The sequence below is a fragment of the Mustelus asterias genome, chromosome 25, assembly GCF_964213995.1.
Source record: "Mustelus asterias chromosome 25, sMusAst1.hap1.1, whole genome shotgun sequence".
Classification (NCBI taxonomy): domain Eukaryota; kingdom Metazoa; phylum Chordata; class Chondrichthyes; order Carcharhiniformes; family Triakidae; genus Mustelus; species Mustelus asterias.
Window position 1 is genome coordinate 35158060 of NC_135825.1, and position 12110 is coordinate 35170169.

A 12110-nucleotide genomic window follows, 5' to 3' on the forward strand; every position below is an offset into this window, starting at 1 on the left:
GCCTGGCAGCACATTCCAGGCCCCACCACCCTCTGTGTAAAATATGTCCTTCTGATATCTGTGTTAAACCTCCCCCCCTTCACCTTGAACCTATGACCCCTCGTGAACGTCATCACCGACCTGGGGAAAAGCTTCCCACCGTTCACCCTATCTATGCTTTTCATAATTTTATACACCTCTATTAAGTCTCCCCTCATCCTCCGTCTTTCCAGGGAGAACAACCCCAGTTTACCCAATCTCTCCTCATAACTAAGCCCCTCCATACCAGGCAACATCCTGGTAAACCGCCTCTGTACTCTCTCCAAAGCCTCCACGTCCTTCTGGTAGTGTGGCGACCAGAACTGGATGCAGTATTCCAAATGCGGCCGAGGAGGAGGAGCCCAGAGTGCAGGAATGGCTCCTGGAGGACATAGGTATCTGCTTCAGACTTGGTTGATGACACCTGTGCAGAGACACCTGTGCGACTGATGCTGAGACGTGATATAATGAGGCCCACATTGCCACCTGTTCAATAGTGGAGCGGTGCATAGGGCTCTTCAAAATGCGGTTCAGGTGCCTGGACCGTTCTGGCGGAGCCCTCAATATAGCCCCTTGATATTGTCCCGCGTTGTGGTGGTGTGCTGTGCCCTACACAATCTGGCACAGCAGTCAAGAGACCTTTTTGAGGAGGAGGATGTGAAGGCTGACCAGCTGGGCATCGCTGGGGGGGCTGCCCAGCAGGAGGAGGAAGAGGAGGAGGAAGAGGAGGAGGAGGAGGAGGATGCCGATGATGATGAGCAACAGAGGTTGGAGGGCTGGTGGCAGCATGGATCAGGCATGCGAGGGCAGCGGGGGAGGCCCTGATCACCACGTGCTTTAGTCACTCGGGGCCTGTGTTGCTGCACATGGGTTCCATTCCACCCCCCTCACCACCCTGCTTGGAGTCCTACAATCTCCTGCCACATTGTAACACCAGAGTGGTGGGCCTGGATACGCTGTGTTAGCGAGTTTCTGTGGCAGGCAGGGGGGTGATGATGACTTGCTATGGGCCATTGTGATGATGCCCTGGTGCAAACTAATCTTACTCCTACCTGAGCTCCACATGTACGCTGGCAGGTCTGCGGGTGGGTAAGGGAGCACTTAACACCCTTGCATGGCTCCAGGACGGGTGGGAGGGGAGCGAATTTTTTGTGGGCTCTGGGGATGCCATAGTAGATGCTGTAAATTGTTGCCAATGCATGCCACCTGCTGTAGTCAGTGCATTATTTGAGTGCTTTGATTTTCTCAGTAGCAGTGCGTTGAGGGGCCTCCCCCACTGACATCAACCTGCAGGGTCCCTCTGGCGACCGTTGGGGTAAGAACACTCCTGTTAGAGGCTAATTAGAGACAAGTTAGTCACAGGTGTGGGTGTGAATTAACATTTATTATTGCCAATCATAGTGCTTTCAGAATAAGTGCTAATATAAAAACATGTGAACGTGAGACTTTAAAGGGCCTAAATATTATATCTACCCAGTGTTGCCTTCACCCATGCCACCTAAGTGCTGCTACAACATCTTAAATTTATGTGGCCTACCACTACATCTCGGTGTCTCCCCAGGAGGTGGAGGTGTCCAGCTGCCTACTGTGCCCTGTGACCTGTGATACCCTTGGCGATCATCCTCTGGAGGGCCTGGAGCTTGAGGGCCCTGGCTGGCTTCCAGGTAAGAAGTTTAACAACACCAGGTTAAAGTCCAACAGGTTTATTTGGTAGCAAAAGCCACACAAAAAGCTTGTGTGGCTTTTGCTACCAAATAAAAGCTTGTGTGGCTTTTGCTACCAAATAAACCTGTTGGACTTTAACCTGGTGTTGTTAAACTTCTTACTGTGTTTACCCCAGTCCAACGCCGGCATCTCCACATCATGGCTTCCAGGTGTCAGGGACATATCCATAACACCCTCTTCATCCCATTGACCCCAAATTGCCCCGTTGTTAGGAAAGGGAGAGTCAGAAGGTGTAGCCACAGCCACAGTCTCCTGGGTGGTAGGTCTTGGCATGGACTCAAGCCCTTCCTCCTCCCCCGGGGTTCCTGTGGGCCCCTGTGTCACTCCACGCAACTGCGGTTCTTCTGCAGTGAGCTCCAGAAGCTCTGGCATCACCTGGCCCTGCCAGTCCTGGAGGACGACCTGCATTCTTGCCATGGTGGTTGAGCCCTCTGCGATGGCCCTCTGAGTCGGGGGCCACCTGTCAATGGCAGCAACAAGTGCCCTCTGAGACTGGACCATGCTCTGCAACCTCTTAGCCAAGGGCCTCTGTGAGTGGGTGGCATTCTCAAGGGCTGCAGCCATAGCCCGCTGTGTCTCAGCATTGTCCCGCTGGGTCTCCTGCAAGCTCTCGAGCCTCTCAGCCATGGGCCCGCAGAATCTCGAGAAGCTTGTTAAGGCCCTCAGCTGTGGCCCGCTGTGACTCGGTCATCACTTTTGGAACTTGCCACTCATGGTAAGGACTTCCTGCCCTGGGCTTTCCACCTGGGATGCCACCCTTGCAGTGTTGGCCTGGGAACCATGCAAGACAGGCAATAGCTGGTCCGCCTAAAAGCTTTGGGACTCCTCCCAACAGCCTCGCAGTCGGTCCAGTGTGGCCGTCAGCCCCTCCTGCATTCCCTGGCTCTGTTGTTGCATCTCCAGCAGCTGAGAGAGAAGTGATCTCAGAGGCCCAGCACGTAGCCTGGGGCCAGCTGTGTCCTCGCCTCCGGCAGCACCCACCGCCCCGCCCCCCCCGCCCCACCATGTCAGAGGCTTCGGGCATTCCCTCCTCCACCCAATGTACATCAGCAGATGTGTCGTGCGCACCAGAGAGTGACCCAGATGCCTAGCCACTAACTTGACTCACCTTTATGAGAGTCTCTGGGATGGTGAGTTGCAAGGTGGAAGCTGACGCAAAACTGATGTCAGCCTCGAAGACCCCTTCACCGGCTTCCGAGGAGGAGCCTTCTCAGCTGTCAGGGGCAGGATGGGTGGCAGCACCAGTGGGGGCCACAATGCCAGATGGCCCGCGTGCGTCGGGTTCCCTTCCTGCAACACACAATACAAGGTTAAGTGCAAGGGAGAGGGAGGAATCTGGGCTGCATGCAACTTACTTGAGATTTCTCCAACAAGTGGAGGATTGGCAGGTGCTCACTTCTACACTCCAGCCTGAACATGCTATCACTGATGGTCCGCCTGCCCTCCTCTCCAGCAAGATCCAGGGCTGCTCCTCAAAGTGGGTGAGTAACTGGATCTCGGGCACACCACCCCCTGTCTCCACCCTCTCCCGGTGATTATGGGTATTGTTCTCCTGTAGGGACAGAAGGAACCATCTGGTGGCACGAGTCCTGCAGGGTTTCAGCGGGTGGCCCACAGAGGGCAAGGGTTGTGATACTCTTGGGAAGGGAGGTGCTTGGGGTCAAGGGCTGAAAGAATGCAGGGTGCTGGGGTGGGGGCATCTGGGGGTTATTTAGAGGGAAAGTGCTAGATGAGATCAAACACTCACCCTTGCTGCCCGGATTAGGTCATTCAGTTTTTTACGGCACTGCTTCCTGGTTCTCCTGGCCAGTGCCCTGGCATTAACGCATGCTGCCACCACCTCCCAGGCTGCATTTCCATCCCATCTTCTGGGACGGCGTCCTGTTGGGGGAAGAGGGTATCCCAACTTGCCTCCACTGCCTCCAGCAACCTGGCCAGATCTGCATCCGAAAAATGGGGAGCTGTCTTCCTGGAGGCCATTTCTTCCTGCACTGCCTGCCTGTCTGTCCATCCTTGGGGTTTTTATGGAGCTGTCCCTCGTTAGGGCAGATCAGCTAAAGGCAGTTTGGGTGAATCACGTGCCTGTTAGAGCATTCCAGCGAGTTTACTGCAGTTTACCTTGTTACCATGGAGGGGAAGCCAAGTCAACACTTACAGGTGTGCTGATAGAGGGGGCGATTTATGCCCCTGTGATGATCGGGGACAGGGGAGAGAGAGGGTCATGTCAATCAGCTATCAGGGTCAGGGGGTGGGGTGATGAGGGGGCCATGTGCAAAGGGGTCCAGGGCATAAGGGGGTCAGTAATGTTGGTGGGGGGGCTGGTCTCCAATGTCCATGGGAGGGAGGGGGGAGGCTGTATCTCGCCCAGGGAGGGTTCTGTCAGCAGAGCTGTTTTTTTTCCACTTTTCCTGCACATACGCAGTTTGTGGCTCCGATCTGAACTGCAGGTTGTCTGGCAAATTAAGCCCCATCCACTGCCTCTAGTGGCTAGAAATGGTGTCGCCCATATTTTCAAAGGCTGAGTGCATATGATTGGGCGTGAAAGCTCACCCAAAAAAACGATCAGGAACTCTCCCATTTTCACGCTAGCTGAAAAAAGTCTCGCAAAATTCAACCCAATGTGTTAAAATCACATATTTTATTTTTGTTTAAAACCCAAAGCCCCTAACATATTTCGGACATTCCATCAGCAGAAACAGAGAAAAGGGTACGTGCTCTGATTCTCAGATGCAGAGCTAGCAGACAGAATTGTTGAGTTGGTGATCACATCCACTCTCATGGAAACATTCCAACAAGATCTGCTAGACAAGCCCAAAGCAGATAGCATCAAAGAACTATTTAAGGATAGACATAACTACGATGCAACCTGCACAGATCAATAAAGCCTACAGATCCTAAGTACAGCCGAAATTGTGGACTCACCCTCTAGAACATCCAAATCTAGCAAGACATGTGGAAGATATGGCCTTCTGCATGCACCAAGGACATCCCCAGCTTTCCATCAATTGTGCAAAGCAAGTGGCATTGGCAGCAGCAGTGCACTAGAGCAAAGGTTGATGCAGCTACAAAGCATTGTGCGATGATCCAAACAGACTACACACAATGATTAACTTCAAGCAATAAGATTGACTGTTTGGTATCCCATCAGAAACATATACTTGACATGATTGACAAACCAGAAAGTTATGATGATATCCATGACGGGATAAAGAGTGGTGAACACGTTTCACACCATCAATCTTGTGGAGAACAAAGATGCCATCACACTGTCCAAAATGATGCCAAGATTCAAATGATCTTTTCGAAGGAAATTGACAACAACTTGTTAATGGCCAAGATTGACACAGGGACACCTGCCAACAGACATGGAAGGCCATGGCGAATCCTACAACTCTGAACTTACAGTGTCCAACAGTTCGCTAATTCCATGTGCAGGATCTACAGTGCTAGAATGCAACTACACTCAATCCTCCAGGGTGTCACAGATGTTCTACATCATGGAAACTAAAAGCCCAGTGATCTCAGGTCTATCAGCATGCTGTGAGCTTGCACTGGTCACAATCCAGGGAATCAGTCGGACCTCATCTGACAGATCAACCTCAGAAACATCAATTGCCTCAGTTCATGACTTAACATCAAAATACCGTGTCAGACCCATCTCCAACTGCTCCCCAACCCCCCCCCCCCACCCCACTCTCTCCCAGAAACATGATAGGGTCCCCCTTATCCTCACTTTTCACCCCATCCGCATTCAACAGATCATCCTCTGCTATTTCTACCAACTTCAGCATGAATCTACCTTTAAAGACATCTACCCCTCACTCCCCCTGTCAGGTGCAACACTTGCCCCTTTACTTCCTCCCTGCTCACCATCCAAGAGTCTAAACAGTACTTCATGTGCACCTGCTTTAATCTGATCTGTTGCATTCACTGCTTCCAATGAAGTCTACTCTACATCAGAGAGACCAAATGCAGACAGGGTGACCACTTTGCAGAACATCTTTGGTCCATCTGCAAGCAAGATCCAGATCTTCCTGTTGCTTGCCATTCCAACATACCATCCTGCTCTCACGTCCATATGTCCATCCTTGGCCTTTTTCAATGTTCTAGTGAAGACTAACACAAACTGGAGGAGTAACACTTGATCTTTCAATAAGGCACTTCATAGCCTTCCGGATTTGAAATTGAGTTCAACAATTTTGGAGCATAATCTCTCTCCTCCACTCCATGTCCATTAAAAAAAAAATTCATTTAATCTTATTTATTTATTTTCTTCCATTGTTCATTTTTCCACTGTTTAAAATCTCACTTTCTAACTCACTTTCTATCTCCCCCTTCCCCCTATGTCTCCCCTCCCCCCACTCCACTCGGGCCATCTGTTACATATCTCAGGTTGTTGTCTGACACTCTGCTTACCTTTGTTCTGATGTGGAGATGCCGGCGTTGGACTGGGGTGAACACAGTAAGAGTTTTAACAACACCAGGTTAAAGTCCAACAGGTTTATTTGGTAGCAAATACCATTAGCTTTCGGAGCGCTGCTCCTTCGTCAGATGGAGTGGAAATGTGCTCTCAAACAGGGCACAGAGACACAACTTGATTTTGTGTCTCTGTGCCCTGTTTGAGAGCACATTTCCACTCCATCTGACGAAGGAGCAGCGCTCCAAAAGCTAATGATATTTGCTACCAAATAAACCTGTTGGACTTTAACCTGGTGTTGTTAAAACTCTTACTACCTTTGTTCTGCCATTTCCACAGTCTGATCTCTTAATGACCACAATCAGCACCCTTCTTAGCCATGATCAACACCATTTACATTCCCTTTGCCTTTTTGTCTCTGACATCTTTGGCAATCCCCTGCACCATCCTCCGCACATTTACCCGAATAGTATAAATCTTATCCTATTTTCTATTATCTTCAGCTCTGACGAAGGGTCATCCAGACTCAAAACATTAGCTCTATTCTCTCTCCATAGATGCTGTCAGATCTACAGAGATTTTCTAGCATTTTCTGTTTTTGTTTCAGATTCCAGCATCCACAGTAATTTGGTTTTATCAAAATACCCAGAATGTTTCAACAAGAGAGCTGCAATGTTACATTTTCAGGAGAATCCAAGTCCTTCAACTGATCTGGTACATTTTGCACAATGCAAATGTCAGTAGCTACAAGAAGATATGACGAAAGATTCTACACTACAGAAATTGTGGAAACGCATCATTGAAGGATGGCCTGATTCAAATAAGGAAGCCCATGAACATGTTAGAGACCGTTTTGGCCTTACCAGGATGAGCTAGGCATCTCCCGGGGGGTTAAGGCAGGCAGGCCATCATACTGGAATCTTTGTTGTATGAGGAACAGTTGAAGACTCTGGCTCTATACTCATTGGAATTTAGAAGGATGAGGGGGGATCTTATTGAACTGACAGCATACTGCGAGGCCTGGATAGAGTGGACGTGGAGAAGATGTTTCCACTAGTAGGAAAAACTAGAACCAGAGGGCACAACCACAGGCTAAAGGAGTGATCCTTTAAAAAATAGAGATGAGGAGGAATTTCTTCAGCCAGAGAGTGGTGAATCTGTGGAAGTCTTTGCTGCAGAAGGCTGTGGAAACCAGGTCATTGAGTGTCTCTGTCATTTGAGTGACAGAGATAGATAGGTTCTTGATTAATAAGGGGATCAGGGGTTATGGGGAAAAGGCAGGAGAATGGGGATGAGAAAAGTATCAGCCATGATTGAATGATGGAGCAGACTCAATGGGCTGAGTGGCCTAATTCTACTCCTATTTCTATGGTCTTATGGTCTCTGCAACTTGATATTCTTCAACAACTTAATCACTCACATGTGAGCATAAATTGGAAAAGAGGACTCACAAGAAAGATTGTCTCTTTGCCAAACATGAACAAGGAGTGGGATTCTCCGGCCACACTCACCCCAAAACCGAAGAATCCCGCCTGAGGTCAATGGACCTTTGCGTGGTCTGCCCCCCGCCCGCTACAATTCAGAGTGGATGGGACAGGAGAATTCCCCCCAAGATGTGCGAGGCACGTCAAGAGGATATACCAAGTCAGCACAAAGAATCATTGATTCAATATGAAGTTTCTACCCATGGCTTGACTTCATCCTCATCGTCAACTATTTTATCAAATATCCCATTATTCAACAATTGCACAATATGTCAAGCAGAACTATCTCACAGACTCTAAGTTTTTAGTTTACTTGGAACAGATAATTATGGATTATAATTATGGCTAACAGTCCACAAATAACTGCTAAACCATTTCAATGTATGTGAGAGAAGTGGAATACCCTACATCTCACAGCCTTGTTGAACAAATGATTTGCATGATGAAATCCCTAATTCTCAAATGTAGACAGACCAAGCAAGATCGACACATTGCAATGTTACACCTGAAAAGTACACCTTTAAATGCAACTATTCCATCAGCAGCAGAGGTTATATTTGGCAGATCAATTTATCCAGTTTTACCCATTCATTAACGAGAGAACAACTTGCAAAACTGTAAGAGAAAATGGTCAACGTGCACAATAAAAATTGCCAAGTTTATAGTTGGGTCAAGTTCACATCAGGATCCCATAAATGATACATTCACATGATAGCCAAACAAGGTGACAAAGATTAAATCAGAATCATGATCCTATGAAGTCATTACATGCAAACTCATAATTATGAGCCGTAGGCGAGGACAAATCAAATCCATTTCAGATCCTCAACTACTGTGCAATCCGATTGCATCGAGGAGTAGATCCCAAATGCAACCAGGATTGGCAACACCACAGATCACTGTGAGCAATTATAGAAACCCTCAGACAAGATTACCATTGAGATCTGGGCATACCAGCAGATTACCTCCATGCTTTAGAGACTCATAGATTAACCTATCTTATACACTTAAGCAATGGTAACTAAACATTAAAAAAATGTTTAATGTTTGGAAGGGCTGAAGTTTCATTAAAATGGGCGATATTTTAATATGCCTGAAAGAGGTAACAGCAGGACATTACTAGAAGAGAAATGTGCCACGCGATTCTGTCATAGAGTCATAGAGGTTTACAGTAGGAAAACAGGCCCTTTGGCCCAATCTGTCCATGTTGTCCAGTTTTTACCATTAAGCTAGTCCCAATTGCCTCCTTTTGGTCCATATCACTCTATACCAATCTTACCCATGTAACTGTCTAAATGCTTTTCAAAAGACAAAATTGTACCCGCCTCTACTACTACCTCACACTCACCACCCTCTCTGTGAAAGAATTGCCCCTCTGGACTTTTTTGTGTCTTTTCTCTCTCATCTTAAACCTATGCCCTCTAGTTTTAGACTCCCCTAACTTAGGGAAAATATATTGATTATCTACCTCCTTATTTTATAGACCTCTATAAGATCACCCCTAAGCCTCCTATGCTCCAGGGAAAAAGTCCCAGTCTATCCGGCCTCTCCTTATAATTCAAACCATCAAGTCCCAGTAGCACCATAGCAAATCATTTCTGCACTCTTTCTAGTTTAATAATATCCTTTCTATAATAGGGTGACTAGAACTGTACACAGTTTTCTAAGTGTGACCGTACCAATGTCTTGTACAACTTCAACAAGACGTCCCAACTCCTGTATTCAATGTTCTGACCAATGAAACCAAGCACACTGAATGCCTTCTTCACCAACCTGTCCAATTGTCACTCCACTTTCAAGGAACTATGAACCTGTACCCGTAGATCTCTTTATTCTATAACTCTCCCCAATGCCCTACCATTAACTGAGCCCTGGTTCAATCTACCAAAATGCATCACCTCACATTTCTCTAAATTAAACTCCATCTTCCATTTGTCAGCCCACTGGCCCAATTGCTCAAGATCCCATTGCAATCCTAGATAACCATCTTCACTGTCCGCTATGCCACCAATCTTGGTGTGACTTGCAAACTTACTAACCATGCCTCCTAAATTCTCATCCCAATCATTAATATAAATGACAAATAACAGTGGACCCAACACTGATCCCTAAGACACACGGCTGGTCACTGGCCTCCAGTTTGAAAAACAACCCTCTACAACCACTTTCTGCCATCAATTCTGTATCCAATTGGCCATCTCACCCTGGATCCCATGAGAATTAAGCTTATGCAGCAACTATCATGCGGTAACCTGTCAAAAGCCTTGCTAAAGTCCATGTAGGCAACGTTGACTGCATTGCCCTCACCTACCTTCTTGGTTACCCCTTCAAGAAACTCTATCAAATTCATGAGACATGATTTTCCACTTACAAAGCCATGCTGACTGTCCCTAATTCAATGTTAGGGATTAGGGACTAGGGATTAGGGATTAGGGACTACCCTGCCTTTTTAAATGCCTGTAGATCCTGTTTCTCAGAATACCTTCTAACAACTTACCCACTACAGACGTTAGGCTCACTGGCCCATAGTTCCCAGGCTTTTCCCTACAGCCCTTCTCAAAGCAAAGACACAACATTTGCCATCCTCCAATCTCTTCAGGCACCTCACCAACCTTTTACCTTTGACCACAACACACACACACACATACACACACACACACACACACACATACACACACACATTCGCTGATCTCTTCAAGCTTTCTACCTATGTATAAATGTTCCCATATGCCTAGTCTAAACAAATGAACCCTTGAAGTGTTTATACAATCCCTTATAAGCGATTGGTACTTATATCATTATAATAACATTATAATAATAACACCATTATAATAATAATTTCTGATGCAGATGGAGGGTGAGAAAGTAGGGTCCCAAACCAGTGTCCTCTGCTTGAACAGAGGGGAGTACGATAGGATGAGGGCGGAATTGGCTAATGTAGACTGGGCGAGCAGACTGGTAGGTAGGACAGCTGAGGAACAGTGGAGGCTTTTTAAGGAGATTTTTTAAAGTACTCAGCAAAAATATATTCCGGTGATAAAGAAGGACTGTAAGAAAAGGGATAACCAGACGTGGATAACGAAGGAAATAAGGGAGAGTATTAAAATAAAAACATGCGTACAGAGTGGCCAAAAATAGTGGAGAATTAGTGGATTGGGAAAGCTTTAAAAAAACAACAAAGAACGACTAAGAAAGCGATTAAGAAAGAAAGATAGATTATGAAACTAAACTAGCTCAAAATATAAAAAATGATAGTAAAAGTTTTTACAAATATATAAAAAGAAATAGAGTGGCTAGAGTGAATGTTGGACCCGTGGAGGACGAGAGGGGGGATTTAATAGTGGAAAACGAGGAAATGGCTGATACTTTAAATAAGTTCTTTGTGTCGGTCTTCACGGTGGAAGACACAAATAGTTTACCGAATATTAGAGATCGAGAGTTGGTAGGAGGTGAGGTCCTTAATACAATTACTGTTACTAAAGAGGTAGTGCTTGGTAGACTAATGGGACTGAAGGTAGACAAGTCCCCGGGCCTGGATGGAATGCATCCCAGGGTACTGAAAGAAATGGCCGAGGTAATAGCAGATGCGTTAGTAGTTATTTATCAAAATTTGCTGGAATCTGGGGTAGTGCTGGCTGATTGGAAAACAGCTACTGTTACGCCGCTGTTTAAAAAAGGAAGTAGACAAAAGGCGGGTAACTACAGGCCGGTTAGCTTAACGTCCGTAGTTGGGAAGATGCTGGAGTCCATCATTAAAGAGGAAATAGCAGAGCACCTGGATAAGAATGGTTCGATCAAGCAGACGTAGCATGGATTCATGAAGGGAAAGTCGTGTTTGACGAATTTACTGGATTTTTATGAAGATGTGACTAGTGCAGTTGACAGAGGGGAACCCGCTGGTGTTTTTAGATTTCCAGAAGGCATTCGATAAGGCGCCTCACAAAAGGTTGCTGCAGAAGATTAGGGTACACAGAGTTGGGGGTAAGGTGTTGGCGTGGATTGGGGATTGGCTACCTAACAGGAAGCAGAGAGTTGGAATAAATGGGTGCTTTTCTGGTTGGCAGTTGGTGACCAGTGGCGTGCCGCAGGGATCGGTGCTGGGGCCTCAACTGTTTACCATTTACATAGATGATCTGGAGGAGGGGACTGAGTGTAGGGTATCAAAGTTTGCTGATGACACGAAGATGAGTGGGAAAGCGAATTGCGTGGAGGACGCGGAAATTCTGCAGAGAGATTTGGATAGGCTGAGCGAGTGGGCGAGGATCTGGCAGATGGAATATAACGTTGGCAAATGTGAGGTTATCCACTTTGGAAGAAATAATAGTAAATTGGAATATTATTTCAATGGAGAAAAATTACATCATGCTACTGTGCAGAGGGACCTGGGGGTCCTTGTGCACGAATCGCAAAAACTTAGTCTGCAGGTGATCAAGAAGGCGAATGGAATGCTGGCCTTTATCGCGAGG